The 13386-nt window shown below is 37.3% G+C and overlaps 1 pseudogene; it reads right to left on the bottom strand.

Annotated features, from left to right (window-relative positions):
• Positions 1–6733: 6733 nt before the first annotated feature.
• On the bottom strand, positions 6734–7783 carry LOC119520689 (annotated as a pseudogene).
• Positions 7784–13386: the final 5603 nt, after the last annotated feature.

Raw genomic sequence — 13386 nt, 5'->3', positions numbered from 1 at the left:
AGCTTGCCCTGAGGAGACAGCAACTGGTCCTCCAGCCTGCCTTGAGGAATCTCCCATCCAACATCCATAGGAGAGGTTAACCCAACAGTGCTTGATATACCTGTTACCACCTCTCCTGATGAAAAAGGAGAGATTAATCCTGTTTCAGCATTTGAATCTTCAACATAATGCCCTGAGTTAATTGGCTTGAAAGACACTTCTAACTCTTTTCATGACCTACTCCCACTACCCCTCTGCATTAGTCAGGGTCCTCCAGGAAAACAGAACCAACAGAGGATAGCTGAATTTATGTGGTTCTATAAAAGTGTCTAAAATGTGTCCAAATTCTATAGGGCAGGTAGCTGGCTACTCTGATGAAGTCCTTAATGAAATCTGCAGGAGAGGTTGACTGGCTGAACTAGTGAAAGTTCTTTCTTCTCCCATAAAATATTCAACTGACTGGATTAAATCCAACTGATTGGATTCTCTCATTGCAGAAGACATTACCTTAGTTGACCATTGTAATAAGACACAGATGCAATCAATTGATGATTTAATAAACCACACTTCTGTTTTATTAACCAGCCATGAAATGTCCTTGCAGGAACAGGCCAGTGCATACTTGCCCAGACAAGTGAGTGCCATCATATAGCCAAGTTGACACATGGAATTAACCATCACCACATCTTCCAGACCTATAACTAGAATAAGTCCCAACAGACCCCAAAAGTGAGGTACAAATTGTGACCCATGAAGAGGAACACTATACTCTAAAGGAACTGCATGAGTTCTCCAGTTTATATAGACAGCAATTTGGGGAATATATGTGGGAAGGATATCAAGAATGTGGGATAATGCTGGAATGGACATTTGTAGATATGGGCCCAACAAGCAGAGATTCTGGATTCAATATTGTAGCTTGAGAGGTTAGAAAGGGCTTTATCTGGGTGGTTGGCTGAAATATGGATCCAAGGGTGGCTTAAGTTACCTGAGGTCAATATGCCAGAACTGCAATGGTATACTTTAGATAAGGGGATCCAATGGCCTACAGAGATTGAAATGCCAGGATGGATTTATCATGTAAGACCTACTCACCTGCCCCAGGAATGTGCAGAGGGCACAACTTTCACCAGAACTGTGAGGAATAAAGTTGTGAGATTACCTCCATCATCTCTGAAGATCTCTGTAGTCACTCTTTTCTGAAGGGCAGATATTACTGTGGGAATTTCTGTCACTGAACTGGAATCATTAAACACAATGGGGATGATCAGATTCCAAGTTGGCAAAGCCACATGGAAGCCCCTAATTTCCAAAGATGAGGTCTTGACCACCATAATGGACAGAAGTCTCAAAGCAGCAATCAAATAGTCTGACTTGCAGAGACATGTGGTGTTGGCTAGTAGATCATGGGTTACATAGAAGGAAAATAGTTGGATAGTCTACTAAATTCTTACTTGATCTGTATTAGCAGAAGATATCTAGGTCAAGTGAATTAAGTCTAATTTGAATTACAAAATGAGAGAATTGTGGTCCCTTAATCAGCTCTCAGACTTGAGACAGTTTACTCTCAGAATCATAGCCCCTTGAATGAGGGGAAAGTTGTGTCTCCTTGGGGAAGGAGCCAGTTGCAATGTGACTGTTACCCACCTGTCAGAGTAGGGGATTATAGGGGTCAGGAGATTCATGGAGTTTTATCTCAGGTCCATCTCACATTGGGTCCAGAGGGTCTCCAGACCCATTCTGTGGTTATTTCCCCAGTTCTAGAATGTATATTTAGGATAAACATACTCAGTCACTGCCAGAATCCCCATATTGGTTCCCTGGCTTATGGAGTGAAGGATATTATGGTAGGAAAGGCCAAGTGAAAGCCTCTAGAATGACACCTACTGAGCAAAATACTAAATCAGAAGCAGTAGTACATTCCTGGAGGTAATTCATATATTAGTGTAATTCTTTAGGACTTGAAGGATTCAGGGCTATTTATTCTCACCACATCATCCTTCAACTCTCCTTTGGCCTGTGTAGAAAACAGATGGGTCTTGGAGAAATACAGTGGGTTATAATAAACTTAATCAGGTGATGACTACAAATGCAGCTCCTGGAACCTGGTATTCAGCTATTGGTCTTGTAAATGTTTTACTTAATTGCTGTTAGTAAGGGCCAGAAGAAACTGTTTGCTTTCACCTGGCAGAGCCAGCAAATATACCTTCACTGTACTACCTCAGGGATTTATCAACTCTCCAACCCTATGTCATAATCTTTTCTGCAGGAAATTTGATCATTCTCCCACAGGACATAAACCTGGTTCATTATATTGATGATATCAGGTTGATTTAACCTAGTAAGCAAGAAGTAGCAACTACTCTAGTCTTATTTGTAAGACATTTGTGGGTCAGAGGATGGGAGATAAATCCAAGAAAATACGAGGGCCTTCCATCTCAGTGAAATTTCTAGGTATTCATTGGTAGTGGACATGTCAGTGTGAAGGATAAGTGGCAACATCTGGCCTCTCCTAATACCAAAAGCAGGCACAATGCCTAGTTGGCCTCTTTGGATTTTGGAGACATATTCCTCATTTAGTTGTGCTACTCTGGCCCATGTACTTATTCACAGAAACATTTCTAACTTGAGTGGGAACTGGAACAAGAGGAGGGTTTACAACTGGCCCAGCATGATGTGCAAGATGCTCTGCCACTTCACTCATGTGATCCACCAGATCCAATGGTGTTGAAAGTGTCAGTGGCAAGTAGAGACACTGTCTGAAGACTTTGGCAGGGCCCTATAGGATAATCACAATGCAGGTCCTTAGGATTTTGGAGCAAAGGCTTACTACCCTCTACAGATAATTATTTTTGGCCTGTTACTTTGCCTTGATAGAGACTGAATGCTTAACCATGGGCCACCAAGTTACCAGGAGACCAGATTTTCCTATCATGAGCTGGGTGTTGTCTGACAACCAAGCTATAATGTTGGGCAGGCACAGAAGTGCTTCACCATAAAATGGAAGTGGTATTCAAGATAGGACTCAAGCAGGTCTTGAAGGCACAAGTAAGTTAAATGAAGAAATGACCTTCATCATAGCCTCCACTCCTGCCACATTATCTTTTCTTTCCCAGACCAAAACTATGGCCTCTTGTAGAGTTCATTACAAGCAATTTACTGAAGAGTAGAAAACTTGGACCTGATTTTTAGATGGTTCTGCATGATATGCAGGTATCACCTGATAGTGGATAGCTACAACACTGCAAACATTTTCTGGGACGTCTCTGAAGGACAATCCTCCAAGTGGGCAGAAATTTGAGCAGTGCACCTGGTTGTTCATTTTTCTTAGAAGGAGAACTGGCCAGAGGTGCATTTGCATACTGATTGAAGAGCTGTTGCTAATGGTTTGGCTAGATAGTCAGGGATTGGAAGGAACATGATTGATAATAGATGACAAAGAGGTCTGTGGATAGACCTTTATGATTGGGCAGAAAACATGAAGATGTTTGCATCCCATGAGAATGCGCACCAGAAGATGATTTCAGCAGAGGAAGATTTCAATAATCAAGTGGATATGATGACACACTTTATGGATACAAGTCAGCCTCTTTCCTTAGCCCATCCTGCCACTGCTCAATGGGTTCATAAAAAAATGATCATTGTGGTAGGGATGAAGGTTTTGCATGGGCTCAGCAACATGGATTTCCACTCACCAAGGTTGACTCAAGCCACTGTTGAGTGCCCAATGTGCCAGCAGGGAGACACACACTAAGTCCCCAATATGGCATCATTCCCCAAGGTAAACAGCCTGCTACCTGTTGAAAGGTTGATTATGCTGCATCACTTCCATCATGGAAGGTGCAGCAACATCTTCTAACTGGAATAGGCACATACTACAGATGTGGGTTTGCCCTCCCTGCACACAATGCTTCTGAAAATACTGCCATCCTCAGTCTTATAGAATGTCTTATCCACCATTTTGGTATCCCACATGGTATTGCTTCTGATCAAGGGTCCCACTTCATAGCAAATGTACTGTGGGAATGGGCATACACTCATGGAAGTCTTGTCCTACAGCATTCCTCATCATCCTGAAATAGCTGGATTGATAGAATGATTAAGCCTCATAATCATGATTAAACCTCAATTATACCACAAACTAGGTGATAATACCTTGCATGGCTGGGGAAATTATCTCCAGGAAGCTAGTGTATGTTCTAAATAAACATCCAATATAAGGAGCTGTCTCACCCATACTGGGATTCATGGGTCCAGGAATCAAGGGGTGAAAATGGGATTATTACCCCTAGTGATCCAGTAGAAAACTTTTGTTTTCTGCTCTGCTGGTCTACAAGTTTTAGTTCCAAAAGGAGGAGGGCTTCCACCAGGAAACACAATAATTCCATTGAACTGGAAGTTAAGATGGCCACATACCCATGTTGGGCTTCTTATGCCTCTGAATCACCAAGCAAAGAAGGGGATTGCTGTACTGGATTGGGTGATTGATCCTGACTCTCAAGGAGAAATAGTGCTGGAACTACACAATTGAGGTAAAGAAGGGTTTGCCTGAAATACAGTTGATCCCCTAGGACATCACTTAGTACCGCCATGCCCTGTGATTACATCAATGAAAAGCTGCAACAACCCAATCTAGCCAGGGCTACCACTGGCCCAGAAAGTTCAGGAATGAAGATTTGGATTACCCTACCAGGCATAGAACAACAGCCTATTGAGGTGCTCACTGAGGGTAAAAGGGACATGGGATGTATATTGGAAGAAGGTAGTGATAAATATGAACCACAACCATGTGACCAGTTACAGAAATGTGAATTGTAATGATATGAGTATTTCTTTCTTGTTTTGTTATAAGTATATTTGTATATGTACATAAAACAAATATCTTTCTTTTCTTCTCTATTGTATCCCCTTATCTGGCACAAGTTGTACAGTTCATTTTATAGTGATTGAGGTGTAGGATATCACGTTTAAGAGTGTATATTACCCAAGGATGTGCACCCTACTCTGAAGAGATACAGTGCATTCCCTGTTGTACACAGGACAGTTAGGTATTAGGCAAAAATATGTCTGTTTTTTATTTAGAGATCAAATATGTTTTAAGGTGATACATATAGTTGACAAGGGGTAGACTTTGATCATTAGGTTTCATATGTCAACTCGGCCAGATATTGGTCCTCAGTGGTCTGGTCAAACAAGCACAAGCCTGTTACTGTGAAGATATTTCATGGACTTAAATCAAGTTGATTGCATTTAGGTTGATTATATTTCCAACAAACTAAGGAGGGTCTCTTCAGTGAAGAAAGATATTTTCATCCAATCAGTTGCAGGCTTTAAAAAGAGAAGTGATGTCTTCAGCAGATAGAAGGGAGAATTTTCATATCTACTTCAGCCAGCCAACTTCTTCTGGGGAATTCATTGAAAACTCATTGTAGTTGTCAGTCTGCAGTCTGCCTTATGGAATTTGGACATGTGCATCCCCACAATTGTGTGAAACACTTTGACAAAATCTCCTAATATTTGCAGATAACTCCTATTGTTTCTGTTTCCCTAAAGAATGTTGGCTAATACACTCTTTAACTCACTGGTTAAGAGTATGTTTTTAATTTCCACATATATGTGGATTTTAAATTTCTCCATCTGTTATTGGGAGTTCAGCAGTGAACAGGGTCAGGTTTCATCCATAACAAAGCCATTTCAGTTGGAAAAGAGTCAATTTTGAAATCATGAATGTATGGAAAAAGATGAAAATAAAATTAAGTACTTCAAAACCTTAGACATTCTATATACAGATGGACAAACTTCCAAACAGAATAAATAACAAAATATTAAAAATGTATTCTCTTTTTTGCCTCCTGCTTTCTCTCTTGCCCACACACAAACACCTTTTATAAGTTAAACTCGATAATTACATGAAAGCTAATGAATGTATTTTAAAGTAACATCTCATATTTCAAAGCAAACCATATTGTACATCATGAATTAAAAGAAATTCATGAATGATCCATTTATGTCACTCTTTTTGGTGCTATTGACAAATACATTGTTTGAACATTTTGTTTCTGTGGGGGGTTTTGATTTGGATTAAAATATCTGCTTTAGAAAATTTACCAAAATAAGAATTTAATGAGGGGCTTTTGAATTCTATTTTTAGAGAGGTGATGGTTCCAAGTCACATGCTCACAGTAATGGATGCTACTTCCACTGATCCTGGTTGAAGAGGTCCCAGGGACACTTGAATATCAACTTTTGTTTCAGAAGACGATGCTTCCAGTTGCTTAGTCTTTTTAAACATTTGATGACACTTTGTCTTGTGCTACAGTTTCTCCTTCAAAGTTAAAGCTGTAGACAGCATTTGGGACACTGGTGAACATTCTTTTCTCAGTGCCCTATACAGTGACAAATGTATGGTGAGGTCATTTTTTTAAAGTTTTAGAAAAAAAGGAAAAAGCAAATTTTTAGAATTTCATGACATATTCTAAAATGTGTTTCCACATCAGCAAAGGCTGATGATCTATAATTGCAAGCGTGTCAAATGTAAGGTTTTTCACAAAGTTTGTGACTGTCCTTTATCTGTTGTGAGAGAACCTGGTCTGTTTCAAATGACAATTCACAGACTTTACAGAGAGTGGAGGGTTCCTGAGGGTTTGCACACTTTCAATATGGCACTGTAGCTGGAAAGGAGAGGGGAATTGCCAATGGCCATGTTGGCAGGTGCTGTGCCTTTCTCAGCTGTCACCCCTTTGCTTCATGTTGTTCATAAAATTAATATTTTTAGAACTTTAAAGCAGCTTAGGCATTTAAGGTTTGCATTTTCTTTATGTTGTTCATAATAAAAGTCATGATGTAACACAATCATGCTTCCTTTCTTGGAATCAGCAGTTTCTTGTCCTGCTATATTTGAAAAATCTATTTTGCCAGTCCCCCATTTTCCCTGACTGGATTTACAGGCTTGAAATTGTCCTTTGTAAAACACTGTAAAAAGTGCTCCATTCTGAACATGGTTTAACAAGGTATGACAATTTTTGGAGGGTATATTTTGCTGACTCTTTCCTGTATGAGATATAACCAAGGGGGACAAAGGTAAAGAATGTGTATCATTGAGTTTAGGCCTTTTGGGATTAATGATATTTACTTCAGAAGTGGAAAGTAACTTTGATATATAAGGATTTTCATCTATACATCCAACAGAAAGTGCTGCTCTTCCTGGATGCTGCAATGAACTCACAGGAGAAAATAGCTCTGAACTATTAGGCATGACTTGTGGTGAATTAATTCTATAATCAGGTTCAAAGTCTCAATAATAATGGGACTACCTGTTGCTCTTGATCCAGACTGAGAAACTGGCAAGATGGCCACTCTTGATGTAAGGGTCACAAGACTTATAGCCTGTAATGCATGACAAGTACCTGGTCAGACGTGACCATACTATTTTCTCCTTGAATTAGACCTGGGGTGACTCTGTTAAAAATGTTTGAAACAACTGGTTTTGAATTTGAAGTCAGTCCAAAAATATCAGCTCAGCATCTTCATTTACATTTTCCACCCCAACAAAGATCGTCTCAGGGTCTTCACCATCCACTTGTTTGGTTTCTTTCACACTTTTCTGTGGTTCTGGCTCTTGTACAAACATACCAGAGATTCCTTTACATAAAGTGCAACCTCATGTGTGTGCTGATACTTCTAAATAAATTGAGATATTTCAGGCAAAGTCACATCTAGTCCACATCCATGGTGATCCTGGAGCTCCCAGTGACACACTAGCATTATAGCACTACCCAGGTAAAGACCCTAATGCCTAATTTTTATGGTATTACTGTAACTACCCTGGATCTCTTTTAGCTAATACTTGCATGTTACATTTTTTTATCCCTTCACTTTCAACCTACTTTTATCTTCAAATCTACGGTGAGTCTCTTGCAGATAGCATATACTTGAGTCAATTTTTTATGGCCAACTGATTTTTTTTTTTTGCATTTTTATTCTGAAATATACTGGAAAATGATAACTTTCACAGTAAAATTAAACAGGAATTTAAAGATCAAATTTCAAAGAATTGTATGGGCTACAGTTCTACAATTTCAGTTATTTCCTTCTAGCTGTTCTAACACACTAGAGACTAAAAAATATATTTATATGATCCAGTATCCATGGTCCTTTGTTAAATCCTATCTTGTCTGTTGCTACGTCTCCCTCTCATTGTACCACTATTTCAATCTTCAGGGATATGTGGGCACTGACCACCCTAATTTTTTTTCATATTGTAAAGGGGTGTCAATAGTATGGGGAAGGGGGTGCATCAGGTTGATGTTTTTGAAGAGGCTGTTACCTCTGGGTGTGGGGACATATCTGGCATATGAATACTCTGGAGGATTTAAATTTCCGAGAAATAAACCTAGTGAGTGAAATTTTAGAGTCTCAGATAGGGACCTGTGTATTCATTAGAATTTTTGGGACTAATGTTGATTTGGGCTTGGCATACTGCAGCCATTTGAAATATTTAGCTGATACATTCACCATAGTAACCTCTAAGAACAAACTCCTGACTCTATTTTAAATATCTTAGCCACTGAACCCCTGTTCTGTAAACTTTTTTCCCCATTTTGGCAAGAAGGCATTCTCAGTGTCTTGATGTCTGGGTCAGCCTCCTTCTTGGGAGTCATATCCCATATTTCCAGGAAGATTCACTCCCCTGGGAGTCATGTCTCATGTAGCAGGGTGGGTAATGAATTTCTTTGCAGAATTGGGCTTAGAGAGAGAAAGGCCACACATAAGCAACAAAAGAGGCTCTCTGGAAGTGACTGTTAGAAATATTTATAGGTAGAATTAGCCTTCACTTTACAGCCATAAGTTTCACAACAGCAAGCCTCAAGATCAAAGGTTTGACTTATTAAATAGGGGGTTCCTAATTCCACACAGAATATATTCTGTCCAAGATAAGCAATGTCTCACATTATCTTCACTTTTTTGTTCAATCATCACTCTCACTTTTAAAAAATTATAATAACCCAAAACACCCGAAAGCTCTTATTATGCCCTAATTATTTATTCCTAGTATTATTGTAATTCTAGTAAGGTATTCCAATTAAATATAGTACATGGCATGCCATGGCTAGTTTTCCTCATATATCAGTATGTTGTTAACTCTGTACCAGTGTCATAACTTATAAGCACATCATGCAATCACTTATTTATTTTTGTAGTGCTTATCTGTGGGATACATGACATTAAACAACTCCTTTCAATCATGCTCATCTTCAATACAGCACTGATACCTTTAACCCCATTAATGAGATTTTGTCACCCCTGTCCTTTCCCATTCCTTTAAGTTCAACCACATTAACAGGTCTGTATATATTAGGTAATCATTCCCATTCTCTAGCTTCTGTCTATATCTGGGTCCTCTATATTCTACATTTGAAGACACTGATTTTACATTATAGAAAATTTCATATTAGTGATAGTATGCAATGTCTCTCCCTTTGTGTCAGCATTATGTTGTCATGCTTCATTTTGTCACATATTACAGGACTTAATTCCTTCTTACTTCTGCATAGTATTCCATCATATGTATACACCTTTCATTTATCCACTCACCTGTTGAAGGAACTTGGATTGTTTCTATCTTTTGTCAATTGTGAAAAGGCCACTAAAACATCAGTGTGAAAATGTCTGTTTGTATCACTTGTTTCAGATCTTCTAGGTATATGCAGAGTACTGGAATTGAAGGATCATAGGGTAACTTAAGATTTAGTTTTCTGAGAACTGTCTTCCACATCTGTAAAATTATACATTCCCACCAGAAGTGGATAAGAATTCCAAATTCTCCACATCCTTTCAATCAATTGTAGTTCCCTGTTCATTTAATGGCAGCCATTCTTTTTCATGTGAGATGATACCTCATTGTGGTTTTGATTTGCATTTCCCTAATTGCTTTTAAGATGACTATTTTTTCATGTGATTTTAGACACTTGTGTTTCCTCTTTGGAAAAATGTATTTTCATATCACTTTTCTATTCATAATTGGGATGTTTGTATATTTGCTGTTGAGTTGTAGGATTTCTTTATATATGCTGGATATCAGTCTCTTATCAGATATATGATTACCAAAACTTTTCTCCCATTGAGTTGTCTGCCTCATTGCCTTTTTGAGAAAATCCTTTGAGCACACAAGCTTTTAATTTTGAGGAGTTCCTATATATCAATTTTTTTTTCTTTTGTTTCTTGTGCTTTGGGTTTAAGGTCTAATTAGCTACCTCTTATAATAATTGTATTGAGGATGTTTCCCTATATTATCTTCTAGGGATTATATTGTACTGGCTCTTATATTTAGGTCTTTGATCCAACTTGAATTAATTTTGGTATAGGGTGTGAGGTCGGGGTTATCTTTCATTCTTTTGGATATGTATATCCAGTTCTCCCAGCTTCATTTGGGGAAAAGGCTACTCTGTCCCAGTTCAATGGATTTGGCAGCCTAGTCAAAAATCAGTTGACCAAAAATCTGGGTGTCTATTTCTTATTTCAAGATTTTATTCCATTATCAGTATGTCTATCTTTGTGCCAGATCCATGCTCTTTTGACTACTGTGGCTTTCAATTCAGGAAATATAAGTCCTCCCACTTCATTCTTCTTTTTTAGAATTTTTCTTTTTTTGCAATTCAAGTTCAATCTCTCTGCCGAATAAATTTGATAACTAGTTTTCCAAGTCTGCAAATTAGGTTGTTTGAATTTTTATTGGATTACATTGAATCAGAAAATCAATTTGTGTAGGATTGACATCTTAATGATGTTTAGCCTTCCTATCCATGAACATGGGATATCTTCCCACATATATAGGCCCTCTTTGATTTCTTTTAAGAAAGTTTTGTAATTTTCTGTGTAGAGGTTCTTTACATCCTTTGTTAAGTTTCTTCCTAGGTACTTGATTCTTCTGTGAATGGAATTTTCTGTTGATTGTCTATTTAGTTAGATCATTACTAGTATAAAGGAACATTACTTATTTTTGTACATTAATCTTTTTTTTTAATCTATAGTACTTTTATTTTATTTGTTTTTTTGTTTAGTTTTTTTTTATTAAATTCAGTTTTATTGAAATACATTCACACACCATACAATCATCCATGGTATACAATCCACTGTCCACATTATGATAACATAATTATGCGTTCATCACCACAATCTATCTCTGAACATTTTCCTTACATCAGAAAGAACCAGAAAAAGAATAAAAAATAAAAGTGAAAAAAGAACACCCAAATCATCCCCCCATCCCACCCCATTTGTCCTTTAGTTTTTATCCCCATTCCTCCACTCATCCATACACTAGATAAAGGGGGTGTGATCCACAAGGTCTTCACAATCACACTGTCACCCCTTGTAATTGTAGTACTTTTATTTTTTACTCTGTCTGTTAGTGGTAGCCAACTGGGCATCTCTAACATAGAAGGTGCTTAATAAACATCTATTGAATGAACTCCACAAATACTTACAATTTTAGGCAATAACAATATAAAATATAATTTCAAAATTAATGGTGCCACCTATTGGTGGAGTTATAAAATGTAAAATTATTATTTGCATAAGTTATTTCATGTTTTTCCCAATCATTTTTATTCATTCCCCTAGAGATTCCAAGAGCAATTTGAAAAGCTGGGAGGAAAAGCTTGCTCCATGCAGACATTAGATGTTCATGTTTTCTACTGGTTTGCTTTCCACTGGGTGCCTGTTGAGTGCTCAGCACTTTGGAGGATGTCAGAGAAGTGAGCATGGCCCCTACCTTCAAGGAGCCTCTTATCTAGTTGAGAAGAGTAGACCTACATATGGAGAACAATAAACCAATACAACAAAACAATAATAGCCTGACATTGAAATGCATGATCTTCATGCCATATATACAGGTGTGTGTGTGTGTATAAATTATTGTGGTAACATATATATATAAGCCAAAATTTCCCATTTTAACCATTTTTAAGTCTACACTTCCATGACACTACTTACATCCCCCAATACTGTACATTAATCTTATATCCCTCACATTCTGCTGAATTTATTAGCTCAAGCATCTATGTTGTCAATTTCTCAGAATTCTCCAAATATACATCCATATCATCTAAAATTAATGAAAGTTTTACTTCCTCCTCTCCAATTATGATGCATTTATTTCTTTTACTTACTGGATAGTTCTGGCTGGAACTTCTAGCACAATGTTGAATAGAAGTGGTGACATTGTGCATCCTTATTTCATTCCCAATCTTCGGGGAAGGATTTCATTCTCTCACCATTGAGGACCATGTTGCCTCTGGGTTTTTCACATATGCCCTTTATCATGTTGAAGAAGTTCCCTTCAATTGTGACAGTTTGAATAGTTTTTTTTTTTTTTTTTTATCAAAAAGGGATGTTGAATTTTGTCTTCTGCTTTTGCAGCATCTATAAACTTATCATTTGTTTTCTCCCTTTCAGTTTATGTGTTGTATATCTTTGACTGATTTTCTTATGTTGAACCACCTTTGGGTACCTGGAATGAGCCCCACTTGGTTGTGGTGTATAATTCCTTTAATGTGCCTTTGGATTTAACTTGCAATATTTTGTTGAGAATTTTTACATCTATATTCATTAGGGAGCTTGGCCAGTTGTTTTCTTTTCTTGCAGTATCTTTATCTGGTTTTGGTGATAGAGTGATGTTAGTGTCATAAAATTAATTAGGGACCAATCTTTCTTCAATATTTTGAAAGAATTTAAGCATGAATGGTGCCAGTTCTTTTTTGTGTGTTTTGTAAATTTTTTTGTGTATTTTGTAAAGTTTTGTCAATCTTATTGATCTCAAAGAACCAACTTTTGGTTTTATTTATTCCCTCTATTGTTTTCTTTCTCCAGATCATTTATTTCTGCTTATATCTTTGTTGTTCTTTTCTTCTACTTACATTAGTGTTAAATTGCTCTTCATTCCCTAGTTTCTTCTTTTGTTTAGTTAGGCCATTGGTTTTAGCTCCAACTTCCTTTTTCATGTATGCATTTGGAGTTATAAATATCCCACTCAGGGCCTCCTTCACAGCATTCCATAGGTTTCATATGTTGTGTTCTCATTTGCATTTTTCCAGTTGTTTACTGATTTCTTTTGCAATTTCTTTTTTTACCCACTGATTGTTTAAGAATGTGTTGTTTAACCCCAACATATATTTTTACTTGTAATTTTATTGAGGTATAATCACATACCATACTATCATCAAAAGTGTACAATCAGTTGTTCACAGTATCATCATATATTGAGTATTCATCACCAGCATCAATTTTTGACCATTTTCATTACTCCAAAAATAGTAAAAATTAAAATTAAAATAAGAATGAAAATAAAAGTAAAAAGAACATTCAAAACAACCCATGCCCCCCATACTCTCCTATTATTCATTTACT

Source organism: Choloepus didactylus, chromosome 26, assembly GCF_015220235.1.
Source record: "Choloepus didactylus isolate mChoDid1 chromosome 26, mChoDid1.pri, whole genome shotgun sequence".
Lineage (NCBI taxonomy): Eukaryota > Metazoa > Chordata > Mammalia > Pilosa > Megalonychidae > Choloepus > Choloepus didactylus.
Note: the sequence above shows the minus strand (reverse complement) of the source record. Positions and strands in the feature narration are given on the sequence as shown.